At 41.2% G+C, this 16977-nt stretch overlaps 1 protein-coding gene across 1 annotated transcript in view; it reads left to right on the plus strand.

Annotated features, from left to right (window-relative positions):
- The window catches only part of LOC145984527 (uncharacterized), a 217744-nt gene that overhangs the window by 148874 nt on the left and 51893 nt on the right, over positions 1-16977 (plus strand). The window lies entirely within an intron of this gene.

The following is a 16977-nucleotide window of genomic DNA, read 5'->3' on the forward strand; positions in this document are numbered from 1 at the left end:
GGGGGATGCGCGGAAGATAGGTCGCGAGGCCACAAAAGGTGGTGTAATAATATCCGTGAATTCCGCTTCCCACTCATGTGTGAGATTGTGCTGTTTGACAATTTTAGGTTTGCGAAAGTTGTTGAATTTTCGCCAAATTGTTCCTATGGATTCGCGGCGATCGAGCGATTGACAGAAGCGTTTCCACGCTTCTCGTTTCGCTTTCAAATATGTTTTTTGTGCTCGTGCTTGTAATCGTTTTAGCTCTATCCACTTGTCTTGCGTTGGGGCCCGACCATAATTTTGCCACCGGATTTTTTTCAATTTTTTTATTTGAGTGCAAGCGCTGTTCCACCATCGAATAGCAGGAAATGTATCGTGTTTAATAAACGATTGACGCTTCCCACAAAGGATCGAGAGTGGTAGTAAGCAAGTTGATAAAGTGAACATAAGATATGTCAGATTCTGAAAAATCATCGTCGTGGAGATAGAGATGCTCAAACGTTGGAGCGAATAAATCCCACTAAATGGTGGCTGGTCGCCATCTTTTCACCGGGACATTGTTGCGCTGCTGGACTGGGTTATGCGTGGGGTTCTGAGAAGTGAGCAGAAAATTTGGGGTATGATCACTGCCCCGAAGGTCAGGATCTTTATACCAGAAAAAATGGGAAAATAATTCCGGGGATGAAAGGGTTAAGTCGATACTGGAAGGTCGATTGCCATTTCTCGGGTAGTGCGTGGGAGTACGATCATTGTGAACAATAAAGTCATTCTGTTGAATCCAGGTACGCACAGCGACCCCAAGGCGATCCTCTTTGTCCCCTCCCCCCATAGGGGGGAGTGGGCATTGAAATCGCCCATGATGATGATGGGGCCCGGTAAGGCGTTCACAAGTTCTTGTAAAATACCTGGCGTGATGCGTTGGAAATAATAATGCGAAGGAATATATATGGAAACTATGGTTATGTATAGATGCCAGGCCTGGACACGAACTGCTGAAATATCAACATGAAATTCTGTAATTAACTTTAACCCAGGAGGCAGTCGTACGGGCGCGTGACAAACGCTTTCGTGCACATAGATAACGGTGCCGGTGCTCGTAATGGGGGAACCGTACATAGTATAGTGTCCCAACCGATAAGTTTCTGAGTGCGTACCTTTCACTTCTTGGAGGCAAAGGATCTTTGGATGAAAATCCGCTAGGAGATCCAGTAATTCTAATTTTCGCGCGGAAAAACTGTGAACGTTCCATTGTAGTAAATCCATGTTGCCGAGAGGGAGAAAAACAAAAATTTAAAAAAAAAGTAAAAAAATAGGAAAAAATTTAAATTAAATACGAGAGTTGTTAGGAACACCAAGTTGGAATAGGATGGGAAATCAACCTGATAGTATTGATAACAAGTGAGTAGTAAGTTCTTGGATTCTCTGTATGATGATCGCTTGTTCACGTATATTTGATATTTGTTTCACTGATGCCCATAAAGTCGGGATAAGATCCAATAAGGATTTGTATATCATTTGGTGGTCGGGGTGCAGAGTGTGAAGTGTGTCCGAGAACGGAGATGAGGCCGTGTCCGGGGGGACCCGCTGGGCCGGTTGAGCTTTGCGCCCAATAGGAGGAGAAGGGGTAAATTCTTCGTCCGAAGTCGTAGAACTGGAGATTGCACGTGCAGTTCCAACGGAGGTTCGTGTTGCAGCCACTTGTGGTTCCGCATGATGCTCCATCGAGTTGGAAGGGGGTACGGGAGTAGCAAGCTTTGCAGTCCGGCGGCGAAGATGGTTGTTGTGTTTTGGACGAACTGTCTCCACTGCCTGGGGCATATCGTTATGTTGAACGCCTGAGATTGAGGGTTCTGGAGAAAGATGGGTCTGTAACTTGTGAAAAGGGTTGTCCCATACAACAGGGTGACGTGCTCCAATCTGTGGGGTCGGTAATGGCTTAGGTGACAATTTGGGAAAGTCTCGTTTGTTGATCATGGGGTTAAGAATATCGTCCCGAGTTAATGGAGGAAGGAAGGTGCCAAGCAGTTTGGCCTTGGCTTCGTAGTAAGAGATGTTTTCTTCTGCCATACGGGTTTGAATTTTTTGTTCACGTTGCCAAATGTCGCATGTACGGTCACGTGCCCCATGGGGGCCCTTACAATTAATGCAGTAAGAAGGATTGGAGCACCCTTCCCCATGTCGTTCTTTGCCACAATTTGCACACTGGGGTTTAGACCTGCACTGTGAATGGGAGTGATTGTACCTGAAGCAAGCTGAGCACTGTAAGACCGATCGAACTCGCGGTTGAACGGTTAAAATTTCCCTATGGATCAACACTTTTTCTGGCAAATATTTGCCATGGAAAGTTAGGCAAATCAACTTCGTGTCCACTAGTTTGAATGTTCCACCCCCTTGCCAGATTTTTTCTTGAGACGTTTGGCACACGTAACACGAAAGGGTGAATCTATTCCATCGAGAATGTCCTGTTCCGTCACATCGAATTCGATCCCGTACACAAGTCCTTCCCTTTGAATCAAACTATGCGGGATTTTCGCTCGGACACCAAGGGAGTCCAAAAGAGAACTGTTCCGAACAAAAGTGTTAGCGTGATCTGCAGTTTGGAAAGTGGCCGAACCCTATTTTTACCGCATTGTTCCACTAAGCACACGGGAATATCAGCCTTCCTGAATTTGTTTCCCAGGCTACCACTGGAAAGTTTTCCGATGTTTTGGTTCAGTCCTTCTAAAAGGACCACATAAGGGCCGGGGACCTCGGCCGAGTACCAAAGGTTTGGGGGTCGGTGTTCCGGTTGTGAGGGGCGAAACATTTTATCTTGAGTACGGTCGGCGTTACTCACCTCGTCCATGGACCTTTTACCTGGGCGTTGCGCGAATTCAGTCATTGAAACGTCATCGTCGTGTTGGGATAAAGGAAACTCCGTTGTGGCAAGGTCAACTAAACCTTCCGCTGCCGTTCTCTCCCTCTGGTCCAAAATATCTGCATCATGGGTTGGAACCGGCTGCCCGCCGGAATCCACGGCGATCTAATGGGGCAATGTCAGGAACGAACACAAAAGTGGAAGGAATAACAAATCGACGCACTACACACAATGTTATATTAAAGGTGATAACAAGCACTAATAATCTGATCCTATCACTCGCGAATATCAGCTCCTTCGGATATGTAGCACTTTTCCTTGAGAACCTATCTCCAAGAGAGATCGTACGCGAATCACCACAACTGCTCGCAAACGTTCAGGTTCGTACACAACTCCAACTGCTGCACTGTTGCTAACTTCAAACCGAAAATTTTCGTACTTTTCTTTGGGGATGTCCGTTTGCCCCAGTGTCCGTTTGCCCCGTCCTTACCCTATTAATTTTATTTAATATAATTATTTTAATTTAAACATTATTATTATTATTATTATTCCTGAGACACTTAGTTCGCCCCCCCCGAAACATATTTCTAGATACGTGCCTGCTTCCCACGTGGTCGGAAATACTCGGGTCAGAGAGCAGAGGACGGAACGAAGAGGCGAGAGCGCATGCCAACAAACCTCCAGGCAGGGGAGTTTCTCTTCAGGGCATAGGCGTGCACAAACCCTCTGATTAGGGGGGGGGGGGCAAAAGCCTTGAAACTTCAGTCGGGAAAGGAAAACTTCATTTTATCTCACTGTTTTAGTTTTATTGCATTGATGGGTGTATATATATATATATATATATATCAGGGACGGCGACAAGGGTGGGCAAGCGCCCACCCAAAAATTCCTGTGCCCACCCGATTGCCCACCCAATCAAATTCAATAAATATATACAATTAGGAAATGGTTCTGTAAGTATAGGCTGGTCCTCACTCTATGTATATTTTACTTGTGAATATTGTAGATACTAGAAAGTTCACAAGTTTCAATTTATCCCATAACAAGGTTTGCTGTAGCAAATATCTTGTTGAATGAAATTAATTTAATCTTTTGTTTCTACTTCCTTAATTTTCTCATTGGAAAGCTAAAGGCACTACCAGAACTCTTTTTTTAAAATGTAATCTAATGAGCACTGCGATGATTAGAAGGAATGAACAGGCTTAGCAAGTTTTATGGGATACTCACAATTATGAGGTTTATGATCAAGAGTTAATCAGGATTTAGGAGGATTTGGATGGTTGCAGCTTCCAGCCTTCAATGGGGGAAAATTGCTTTGAAATCAGCCAAATATTGAAGAAAGAAAGATATTAGGAATGTGAAAAAATATCAAAAATTATAACTAACCATCTTACATGACTTGGGCTAAAGGTTATATAACTGCTTTTCCGGATTCTCTGGAGTACCGACGCGCAGAGGGGTAAGCTTGTGGGCGGGGCCAGACTGGGTGGGGAAGGGTGCGGGATGAAAGCAACGAAGTGCTGCGCGGTATAAGGGCCGTAAAGCTAAACGCTTTCTGCTGCCAATTTCTTCTCTTATTCTCAACAATGGCCAGTCAGGCCCGTAGCCAAATATTCTTTGTAGGGGGGGGGGGGGGGGCGAAGTCAATCCTAGAGGGGGCTTTAATATATTGTGTCGCATTGGCATATATAGCAGGGTACGCAGAGGCACTTGCCCCCTCCCCCAAAACAGATAAGTAACAGAAACTGCAACAAACAAACAAACAAAAAAACATCAAATAGCAATATTTCGATAATGACCTTTCAAGATTGCCAAAGAATTTGGAATATTGTATAAGTTTAACATAAATAGGCTAATAGGGACTGTATCTACTTGATATTTACAGGTCGATAATGTTAATAGATGATTATTATGTACCAACAGCTTTGGGCCTTTCTGCAGAACTGATTAAGTGAGTCCTTTCAAAATAATGCTTCATAATGATTCCGTCTTAGTTTCCAGTATGTAAGATTTTTACGCACAAAGGAATCTAACGAGAATCCAGCAACACCATTGTGTTGTGTTATGCAAGAAAAATTGAATTAATTAAATATTAATGGTTACATATTATCTACACTTTGATGATTTGTGTAAAAATTTGTAATACATTTTTTTGAACTTGCTAAAACATTAAAACATGGGTCCCTTAGTCCACCACGGACTCTATTTCCTTCAAAGGGGACACTCTTGCATCACTACACACAACGTTTGCCTACTGGTTACGTTAACCATTTTGCAAAATATTGTGTGAATTGTATTATATTATAGTTGAAATACATGTTTTGACACCTGACAAATAAATAGTAATCCCTTGATTGATTCATGACTTCAGGGATTACAGTGTCATCATTAATATTTCATATTAAGTTTCATAGAGAGAAATTCTTTTAATAGGGCGCAAATAACTTTACGGAGCGCCATGGCATTATCTTTAACATTTTTTACTATAGATCGTTTGGCTCCCAGGGCCGACTCCCGCCGCCCCATAGCTATGGTTCTGAACTTTGACTACAATAATAGGAGAGATTGCGAGCGAAGCGATCAAGAAAATTTTACGAAATGTATTTTTATTTGTATAAAATTTGAAATCGAAGGGGGGCAATTGCCCCTCTGTGCCCCTTGCAAGTGCCCTTGGCCGTCTGGAAGAAAAATGCAAGAAACACATTAGAAACTAATTCCATCATGACTACCCAATTGTCCTGCTATTCTTAGATTCTCCTAGTCTAGTTTTTTACTTCAATGTTTGCTTCCCCTAGAATGGACTTCGGTCCAAGGTTGGGGGGGGGGGGCAATGCCCTCTGCCCCTGTGGTTGCGGCACTGTTTATGAGTGTCTCTTCATCAATTTCACGTCATCACTCATTGTTGCGATTAGCTAGAAGTGGCAGAAAAGCAACGCTAAGTAACAAAAATCGAATATCCACTCCCTCTTTCTACCACATGAATCACTATTATCAAAAGGTAGACTTGAGAAACAAAAATTTAAGCCTTCGTAATGCCTCTAGCGCAAACTCATCGAAGTCTGCAAATCGTTGAGCTCGTTTCGGATGCTTCTTGCCCGGCGTTTCCAACAGGGATGTTCCATCCTTTCCTCGCGATTGTTTCGCTTCCTTCCGGATATTATAGACGGTGGATTTCCCAATTCCCGTTAGGGCAGCTGTCTCCAAAACACATTCAAGTACTGTTTTACCACCTCGTTCAAATAGGTTCTCGAACACATTCAACACTATGCGGCGCTCTCCTGAATGCAGAGTTCCCCTAGACTTCCGAGCTGACATGTTTACTACGGAACTACTGTACCAAGAATGAGCAGTCGAGTCGCACCCTCCCGTGGATGCCCCTCCCCTCCGCGCGGTCATTGGACGAGGCGCACACCCTTCAACATGCGCCGAGAACGCGAACGCGTTCTCTTACTCCAGAGAATCCGGGAAAGGAATATAGACTAACTGAAACTGTGCATAGATGGGAGTGAGTTCTTGATGTTGTCAACACCGGACCAGCACATAAATCTCGGCCTGGGTATGATCAAAGTAATAAATACTAAAGTGCGATCCGAACCACTATGTGCCTGCACTGGGTATCGAATCCGTGACTCCTTGATTACAAGGTGACCACGCTAACACTGCGCCATCGGAAAGGCCCTCATAATAGTGCTGCCCCCTCAAAAAAACACTTATTAAAATGGAAGCTATCATGTTCCTGCAGCACCCTTCCAATAATTAACATAAATTACTGTGAATGAAATGAAATATATACGTATGTGTGTAATGTATAAGTTTATGGTAAAACCCATTTTCCAGGGGGGCGTGCTTTCCTTGCACCCCCTCCTACCGGACATTCATGGTTTGGCCTGAGATTTAAACTATTTCTTTCACGTACGGACAAAAATATTTGAGACATCGTTGTTCGCGGAGTTATCTGTTTTGATAAAAAATGAAGCATTGTGGAGTTGAAATTACCACCTCAACTTTCGAAGTGCTATGAACTGTTGATACTCTATTTGTGGAAGTAATCAAGACTGATTTGACTCATTGTTATATTTCGACTTTCTGCTACTTTTGACCAATGGTAACGGTGAGGTTGAATGGTAGTCATATGAACGTCATGAAGGAACAAACACACAAGGCAACAAGACACCAAAAGATGATTATCTTGAGTGCGGTTACAGGCGCCAGATATTAATTTGTCTACAAGAAAACAGTTTCCGGGATGTACTAATCAGGAGGGAGCTGGGGCGTCGACTTGTCAAAATTATTGGGGGGGGGGCTCTGATCTCTGAAATAAATGAATGAATGACTCACTCCCTTCCTTTTTTTAAAAATAAAAATTACGTCTTCGTATAGCAGTTTTTAAGCAGCTATGATATTCCTCATGCAAATTAAATATAACCTGAAAAACGTGTGTCTGGTCATTTGTTTTTTTAGATAAAAATTAACATTTTTATTGAAAAGTAGGCTATGTATTTACATTAAGAGGCCAACGTAACAGTTTTATGCTGGCCTCGGTAGCCGAGCGTGTTGGGTGGTCGACTCAACTCGCTTTGATCCGGAGGTCTCGGGTTCGAGTCCCGGCGAGGGCATGGGTGTGTTTTAATGTTCGCTACAGACTTGTAAAGAAAGGACATGTGGTGGGTGCAAATAACCTTAGTGTTGACGTACCCATAAAAATAACAAATATTTACAATATTTAACAGTTTTATTTAATTATTTACATAAATGCTAACACAAATCGCAGGAAAATTAGTTTTAATTTTTTGTTCTTGCTAAAATATTTTACTTTTTAAATTTAATTTTGCAATAATAAAAAAACACATAGCATGCCGTGCTTTAGGAATATTGTCTTTGATCATAGGCGTTCCCGCTTTCGCAATACAGACTTTTCATAAGTTATCCTTGTGTACTTTACTGCAAGCCAGTGTTAAATAAACTCAAAGACTTTAGAATTATTTTCCCCTTATTCATTGGACTAGATGAAGAGATTTCGAGGATAACTAAATATCCTACATATCAATATTGCCTGAAAGTCGTTTGGTTTGAGTTGGTGTTTTAAGTCCACTTTATGCACAGTAAGGCTAATCGGGACTGGACCTACAGTTTAAAGTGGGATCCGAACCACTTGTGCCTCCACCGGGTATCGAACCCTGGACCCCATGAAAGTCGTATTTACGACCTCAATTTGTTCAGAATTCAGTAACAACATACTGGTATAATTGTCATATCACCTCATTATTATGAAACTCTTGTTAGTAAAAATGTTAACAATGCTCATAATTATATACTTAGTATATAGTAATAAGTCATGTGTTTTGCTGTCTCCGTTCATAGCCCCCCCCCCCAAAGTTGATAGTTTAGCGGTCTCAGCTCCCCAAAATTGATGGTCTAGAACATTTCAAATGTGTATATAAAGTTAAGTTCACGTTGCACAATTCAGAGTAAACTTTAGAAGAGAAGCAAAATAATACATTAGATCCTCTTAAGGAAAATTATTTGAGGGGATCTGCCCCACATCATTAACATTAATGAGGCCCCCCCCCCCAAGCCCCATGGAGTCGCGCCTATGGGAGGGAGGTTGGCATTTGAGTGTGTTCGAAAAGGTCACACTTACAGCCAAAATGATATGTAAAAAAGATACGATGATTAGTATTGATGAATTCCTTGTGTCCAAATCGCTTTCTACACAAGGTAAGAGGGAAATCTCGAGTGAGAGGGGGGGGTACGTGTTACTCACACTCATCTAATGCCTTACATTTGTACTGCCCACCCTAATTTATCAATATGCAGCTTCTGCCCAGCCGGTCGAAAAATTCTGGCGCCGCCCCTGATATATATATATATATATATATATATATATATATATATTTAAATACATTACATAATCAGGGTGGCGACAGACCTGGAAAACCTGGAAAAGTCAGGGAAATGTCAAGGCATTTTGTCTTGACTGACCAATGTTTCTTTGGTGAACTGTAGATGCTATGTGATGCAATGAACCTGCCAGGCATTTGATTTTGAAGAAGTCGTAATAAGCACTGCACTTAAATGGGAAATCATCTTGCCAGCCTTTGGTGTAAACGTTTAGGTCTCTATTATGCATTGGACACAATCACGGTGCCAGAAACAAGTACGGAAGATGAGGTGGGGGAGGAGAAATTTCCAGTGAGGCAGACACATTTGATGAACCTCTAAATGTCATATGTAAAATGTATTGACATATTTTTTGTCTTGTCTATGGGAGCTATAAGGGTTCGGACCTGTCGAACACAAGGGTGCAGCACCCACTCTGGCATCGTCCGAAAGATGTCCGACATCATAGTACGGCCTTGTGTGGATATTCTGAAGGAACATTTAATCGAATGAGGTCTTTGATCGGACCTGAATTATGCCGTGGAACGACATTTGATCCGCCAAATATTTGATGCATGTGATTTTTGTTGGATAAATCTGACTAATGAAAAGATTCTCTTGGGCTATCAACCAGGTGAGTTGTGAAGTTCCTGAAGATGAAAGTGACGTTAGATCTCGAAAGCGTGGGAATCTTTTCCACAACTCACCTGGTCGATAGCCTGAGAGAATCTTTTCATCATTCGTCACCAGGAAAGCTTCGAGACTTACTTAAATCTGACTAATGTCGAATTTTGACAATCAGCGTTTCTCTGCCAGCTCTACTGAATTTTCACTTTTCGTCTGCTGTTATTAAACAGGCTAAAGCTTTATGCGAGGATGGTCCAGAAATTACATTCCAATTAGTCATAAATTAAAACAAAAACTTCTGTAATAAAAGACATTTTATTGTATTAATTACAGTTACCCATAACTTACTTTTCGACATATTCATCACCGTTCATCAGGTATTTGTTGTACTGTGGCACTAAATGTTGTATGTCCATGTCATGTGTCTGCCTCCAAAAAGCGGAACCATCTGTACAGCAGCGTTACTGTCAGAACTTTTGTCCTGCCAGAAACCGCGTCAGCTGAAGGGAGATGAAAGTCGTAGCGCGTGAGATCGGGGATCCCACTTGAAGTGATGTAAAAGAGCCCAGGTGTGTGGGGTCGTGCATGATAGATCTGCCTTCCATGAATTATCTGCACCATCCTCTGACCATACTGTCACTTATGGCATCCAGTCCTTACACCTCTCACAAGTTCCGGTGGATCTCTGCCAGCATCCACTTCGGAGCGTGAAAAAATCTGATTACAGCATGCAGTTGGTATAGTAGAACTGCCATCTTTCTCATAGAGTTGAGCCAAGCTAACTCCTGCCGGCCCCCGTAGAGGAGTGGAGAGCACATCGTGCTACAACACCAGGGATCTTGGATTCGAATCCTGGTCTAGGTATAGATGTTTGTGAGTGTCCATTCATCGATTTCATCATGTCATCATCACTACTACCTATGAAGAAACTTGCAGTCAAAGAGCCAATTAGGCCTACCGCGCCCCCCCCCCCCTCCTTGAGCAACGATCGGCAACCTTAGAATCCCTCCCCTCTGCAGCGGCCAGTAGGGAAACAGGATTTGGCCGAAATAACCGTTCTGGCCCTGGTAAAACACTGTTTTTAAATTGACTCCCTTCACAACAATGCGACTGCACCACATTACAGACACATACCACCTCTTCCTATCTGCAAGTGCACGTCATGCTCCAACCACTAGTGCATCTTTCCAATGATATCAGAACTTGCTTTCTGGACATGCCTCATATATAAACTTACAGACGCTGTTATTAACAGCTTGTTCCTATCTTATCCTGGCTGATTAGAAAAATCAGATGCCTGTGCAGTGCAGTAGATTTCCCTACTATAAATTGCTTGCATTAAGTTTTTAATATTATGTATATACAAGTTGTATATACACATACATACACACACGCACACACACACTTCTTGCTGGCAATATAGGTAACAGCGTGTTGTCAGTTTCATGGTACTTGGATATACTGTGTATGTTTGTACTGAAACAGAAGTCTCATTCATAATGTAACATAATATAACACTTTGTTTTGTACAATTCCTTTGGTTCACTTTCAGAATGTTTTGTCCCGAGAAGCAAGTTTAAGATATTTTAGGGTTTTAGATGCCAAGCGGACGCCATCTGTTGCATGTTGCCATGTTCACATCAAACAAGCCGCGAATTCACCATACCAATATCTCAATCATGTGTGCATGGATTAAGTTGTTTGAGTGCTTTATATAGAAAAGAGACATAGGATACAAGTGTTAATACTTCGAAAATAAGTTTGCAGTCATGGTTCTTGCAAGCGAAAGGCGAAATATCAACATTTAATAACGAGAAAAGCTTAGAAGAATGAGAAATTACAAGATGTCTTCATTAAAAAACTACTAATTTACTCTAATCTAATTTAGTCATAACTTTAAAAATAATCAAATATTTTATTTAAGCCTGTTTGCAAATTAGAAAAGCCCTGTAAAAGTCCCTCCCTAGCTTGTGAATTGTAATATTTTTTTCAAATTCACTATTTTTCAGAACGAATATAAATCATAGAGAAATTAAGGCAATTTCTTGTAAGCTAATATAGATACTTAATACAGTCCATACCTGAAAGCTATATGAATTTATTTTCCATGTACAAATACGTGGATTTAGTTCAAAATTGTCAGGGAAAAGATGAAAAATTTGTACTGGAAAACCTGGAAAAGTCAGGGAATTTCATTTCTGCTTGTCTGTAGCCACCCTCTCAATTCATCCCCATAACAAACCAACAGCAAAAATTATATAAATTGTCTCTGAATGTGCGCGCTCCTTTTCCTCCAAACCAAAGTGTTATAGCAGCAACTACCTGAATTACTTCATTGTTCTTACTTCTCTCTCTGGTAATTTACAATGCATTACAGAAAACAAATTGCGAGCGAAGCAGCGAGCAAGAAAATTTTTCGATCCTAATTTTTAAAAATTGACAACAGTGTTGATGTAATAGGGCGCAAAAAAATCCATGGGACACCATGGCATTCTTTTATAGAATTTTTCTCATTGAGATTGTTCGGCGCCCAGGGACAACTCCCGCTGACCCCTAGCTACGACTCTGAACTTGGCAAGTGAAAATATTGGAATTACTCCACCGAGTTTCTCGGGCGAAATGAAAGGGAATCGAAGGAAACCAATGTTTTATATTCCTTGTCAATCCTCTATCACTCTGTGATAGACTGGAGTACCAGAAACCAAGAGTTTTTTTCACCATTGCACTGGCCGGAGGGTTCGAGGTGAGGGGAAGGGGGAGTAAACCCAGAAGTCTTCCCTTCCCCGAGGGGTGAGAAGCGCGTGAAAAGGGTGTTGCATTTGAACTGTAGCTTCAAGATGACAATAAATATTGCGATTTAAGGATAATTAGATGCGTGAGATCATTGATCTATCAGTGCTTACTCGCTACTCCTCAGTGCACATCACTGACAGTACGGAATAGCATTTCCAGCTCTACAGGGATCGCAATCCGAATCCAGTGGACCTTTCGAAGTTTCGATCAACTCACACCGAAACAGCGTTGCCAGGTCATATTTTCAAAAATCGGGAGATCGTCCCCTGAAAAATCAGGAGATCTGCTTAAAAAATCAGAAGAACTAATAATAGCGGATTATCAACGTTCTGGGGGGGGGGGGCGTTGAGTGGGAAAAGCTTTCCACTATCATTATTGAACGTTAATTATTAATTTTAGATGTCAAAAAATAATACTGTTATGTTAATACAAATTATTATGAATTTGCACTTCAAGTGATACGATAACCCCACCCCTTTAATTCACCTAAGGTAAAGGTACAGTTTCCCCCAACCAGTGGCGATGATCGAGTGCCAAAACAGAGGGGGTGCAAGTGACAGAAAATCAGACCTGGATTTTCTGTTCATCTCTCAGAAATATTCTAAAATAAATGGTTGTGACTGTGCGTGGATTTATGTACTTGGCGTTTAGAAGTTTATGGAAACATTTCGTGATTTTTGTGTTAACTAAGACTAGAGCTTCAGCCACTACGCATTCGGGGATATATTTTTGAATTACTCTACCTGATAACACCTTAGCTTGCTTTTATTTAAAATTAGACAAAGTTAGAGGATGTAAGAACGCCCACAGCTTTTTTTAACAACACATTCAAAGCATACTCGCATTAATGGAGAAGGGCTATCATGCCTGAATCCCCGAAATATCCTTGAATTAAAACTTTACTTTCAATCACTAAAGGTAACCAACCAGTATTAGACAGATTGATTGATTGATTTGGTTTATTTTACTTCGCATCTGCCACATTTGTCTAATCATAAATATGTGAAATTGATGAAGGGACACTCACAAAGAGCACCCATGCCCAGTCTGGGATTCGAACCCGGGACCCAGTATCAGACAAGTCGCGGGTTTTCCTTCAACTTTTTTCCCAGTCTCTCCAGACAATGTAAATGTTAATTAAATCGCCTTTTGCATTCGAGGATTATCTGGTATAAAATCGGGAAAGAGAATTTCTACCGTCACAGTATTGATTGAGTATAAAGGGACATAAGACCAATTGTAGTAGCAGTTACGCTCAGAAATGGCTTAAATTAAAACATGAACTATTATTTCTAAGTTAAGAGACTGCGACGTATAAGCATATGTATAAGTCTGCAACAGCAGTTTACTAAGCCGACCTCCGTGGCTGAGTGGTTAGCACAGCGCTATGACATCAGGGATCCCGTCTCGGGATCGATTGATTGATTTAGTTTATTTTACTTCGCGTTTTGTGCCTCTTGGCAAATTTGATGGGGATGGGTGATGAAATGATGAAATTGATGAATGGACATTCACAAACAACCAAGCCTGAGCGGGATTCGACCCCGGGACCCTTGTCGTCGCAGCGCGATGTGCTAACCACTCGGCCCCAGGGTCCTGCCGTCTCGGGATCGAATCTCGGCCTGGGTACGGTTGTCTCTTTATCAATTTTATCATATCATCACTCATCCTCGTCTTTGCGATTAGCCAAAAGTGGCAAACACTACCATAAAACTGAAAACTTGTTCCTATGTGTGGGTGGCAACATTGGTATTTTGTTGTAACCAGTTTTCAGTTAGAGTCGTATTACTTTCGGAACATCTCCAGCGGACTACGCGAGTCTGTCTAGCGAGCCTAGTGGGCGTGTAAAGCCTGAGCGGGGGGCTTAGCGATAGGTTCTGGTTTGAGATGATGTCAGCGGCTGGCTTCGTTGATTGGCTGCTTCGAGAATTGTGACTCGTTCCGAAGCTTCAAACGCATAACAGCCAAAGATCTTATGGAAATAATCTCCCTCTACCTCCCCTTTGACAAAAACCGCACCGGATGGGACAGCTGTGTTTTGGAGTTCCCAATGCACGAAGGACTCAAGAAGCCGCGCGTCTTTCCCAATGTCATCAAGCCTGGTATAACCACATTCTATGGTATAACCCTCCTCCACCACCTACCCCCCCCTCTCACTCTCTCTCTCTCTCTGCGGAATATTCATGGGTCTTAGCATTCCATCAGCTGAATATGTATGTAAATTTTAAATCAACTTTCCATTTTTTTCAAATAATTGTTCATTATAAATATTTAAGGAAGCAAAATATCAGGAGATTTCCACATTTTCCTGAAACTTGTCAGGAGATCAGTAGACCGTGCTGAAAATCAGGAAATCTCCTGCGAAATCAGTAGACCTGGCAACACTGCACCGAAAACCGAAGTGGCAAGGAAGGAGGTTGAAACCAGTGTTGCCACAATCTGTAAGCACAATTTCCCTTTCCAAGGGGTAAAATTTCCCTTTTTCGCCCATTTTTCCCTTCATCTAAAGAATTATTATTATTATTAATAATAATAATAATAATAATAATTAAATATTATCGTTGACCCATGTTCGTATGTATGTATAAAATGTTAATCAATTTAACATTTAAATGCTTCGACGCCAGGGGTACCGGGTTCGAATCCCGGCATGGGCATGGCTGTTTGTGAGTGTCCATTCATAAATTTCATCATATCATTACTCATCCCCATCTTTGCAATTAGCCAAAAGTGGCAGAAAAGTGAAGTAGAATAAACCAAATCAATAAACAATAAAATCAAAAACTTTTAAATGTTTTTTTTTTTTGGAAGATTTAGATTTTATTTCTAAACCAAGCTAAATTTTTTGTTTTGAGATGAAACTAAAACTATATTATAGTTGGCAACTGAAGATTTTCATCAGTAAAAAGCAAAACACACAAACAGAGATTGGATTTAGGCAGGCCAATGCCCCTTGTCTTCATCACACCATCAGAAGAAAATTAAAAATATTCTAAACAAAATGCTGTTCTAGTAAGGCGCACATATGAAGAGTTTGTGTGGAAAATCACATTTTTGCCTCCCCATAAAAATGTTAAGTTCGGCGCATGGATATACGCGTTTTATTAAAAAAGATATATATAGTACATACCTGAGCAAATGTTCTATTCTGGTAAATTTTACATGGCCGAGTCTGCTGCCACGCACGTGTCAGCAGTAAGAATAAGCGTCAAATTTGCTCCTGCCACGTAATTCGTCTGCTAAGAGGATGTTACAAGTCTTAAGAACAGATGAAGACGAGAAAAATGCAAGTTCGTGATTAGTGGGAATGAATGTACAGGTAATTTAGAACTTTTTCCTTTAGAAAGCATTTAGCGATGTTATTGTAATGCTAACAGAACCTAACCTATCTACGAGAGCATTTAGGTTTATTATTAGAAGAATGCTAAGGGGCCTAATCTTAAAACATTTATGTGAAAGTAATCGCTACAACTCCATAGTATGTGTTACAGACGTAATTGCATACATAGCATGATGAAATCACGATAAAACAAAGACAGAGTCTGCTGCCACGCGCATCTCTTTTGAGGTTCCAGCAGAAAAAGAACGTGGCAGCAGACACTGCCATTTTACATAGGCTATTAGGTGGAAACTTCTAAAACACAGCAATTTTTTTATTAAAATTTAATCCATTGTTGGTCACTTCTTGCCACTCTGCACGGAATTTTTTAACTTGTTTCCGCGGTGTTTTTTTCATCTTCCGATAATTCTCCACGACGTTTTCTAATATATTCTGGAGTTGCAGATAGTTTCAGTGCTTGCCTTGTTCTCCCGTCGTCCAAGACGGGCACAGCCTTCCACCAAACACTCGCACACGACGAACAACCCACCCAGTGTCCAATGAAGACTGAAGTAAAGATAGGTTTGCGACAAAGATAACTTTATGGTTTGCACGTGTAGTGTTTGAGGCAAATTTCAGAGAACCGGGGAAAGCTTAAATAAACAATACCCTCGGACTCCCACTCCCATAAGGGTGAATGGCCAAAGACCTCCGGCCCCAAACGGTAGCCAGATGTGGGTCAACCCAAATTCCACCCTTCCTCTCAGAACAAAGTATACGACAAAATAAAAAAAATAATAAGTTCTCATTTTCAAAACTGGAATCTGTTATAATGTTTAATATAATTAATGTTTAGTTCGTCTTAAAATTTCCCTGAAAATTCGCTATTTTTCATCGAATTTCCCTTTTCCCTTTTCACTTAAAATTAGCTCCAAATTTCCCTTCAAAAAGGGAAATTTCCCTTCATGTGGCAACACTGGTTGAAACGTGATGCATGGGCATTTCCTGGAACAGCCCCGTTGGTAAGGCCTCGGTTGACTGTGGGGATTGTCCAGTGTTGCCAGGTCAGATTTGAAATAATCCAATGATTGTCCCTGAAAAGCCTGGAGATGTGCTAAAAAAAGGAAAGTCAGAGATGAAGGTAATAGTGGCGGATTAACGATGTTCTGGGAAGGGGTAGAGTGGGAAGAGTTTTCCAAACTGTTTATGGAAGATTTATATTATTACCTTTAGATGTCAAAAGATAACAATTGCTCTTATGTTGAAACAACATATTCATTTAATTTTCGACGTCAAGGATACGATCACTTCCGCCCCTTCAATTCACCCATTGTAAAGGTAACGTTCCACCTACACATTGCAAAATGCCGTGGCATCGCTCGAAAAATTCCCAGATCGATTTTCTCTCCGAAATATTCCCAATGGTAAGTTATTAAATAAAATTAACATTGTATGCGATTGCATGTGGAATTAACGTAATTGTTAACCACAAATCGTGTACTACATTTTAACTTCGATT

The sequence above is a fragment of the Lepisma saccharinum genome, chromosome 2, assembly GCF_977018435.1.
Source record: "Lepisma saccharinum chromosome 2, izLepSacc3.1, whole genome shotgun sequence".
Lineage (NCBI taxonomy): Eukaryota > Metazoa > Arthropoda > Insecta > Zygentoma > Lepismatidae > Lepisma > Lepisma saccharinum.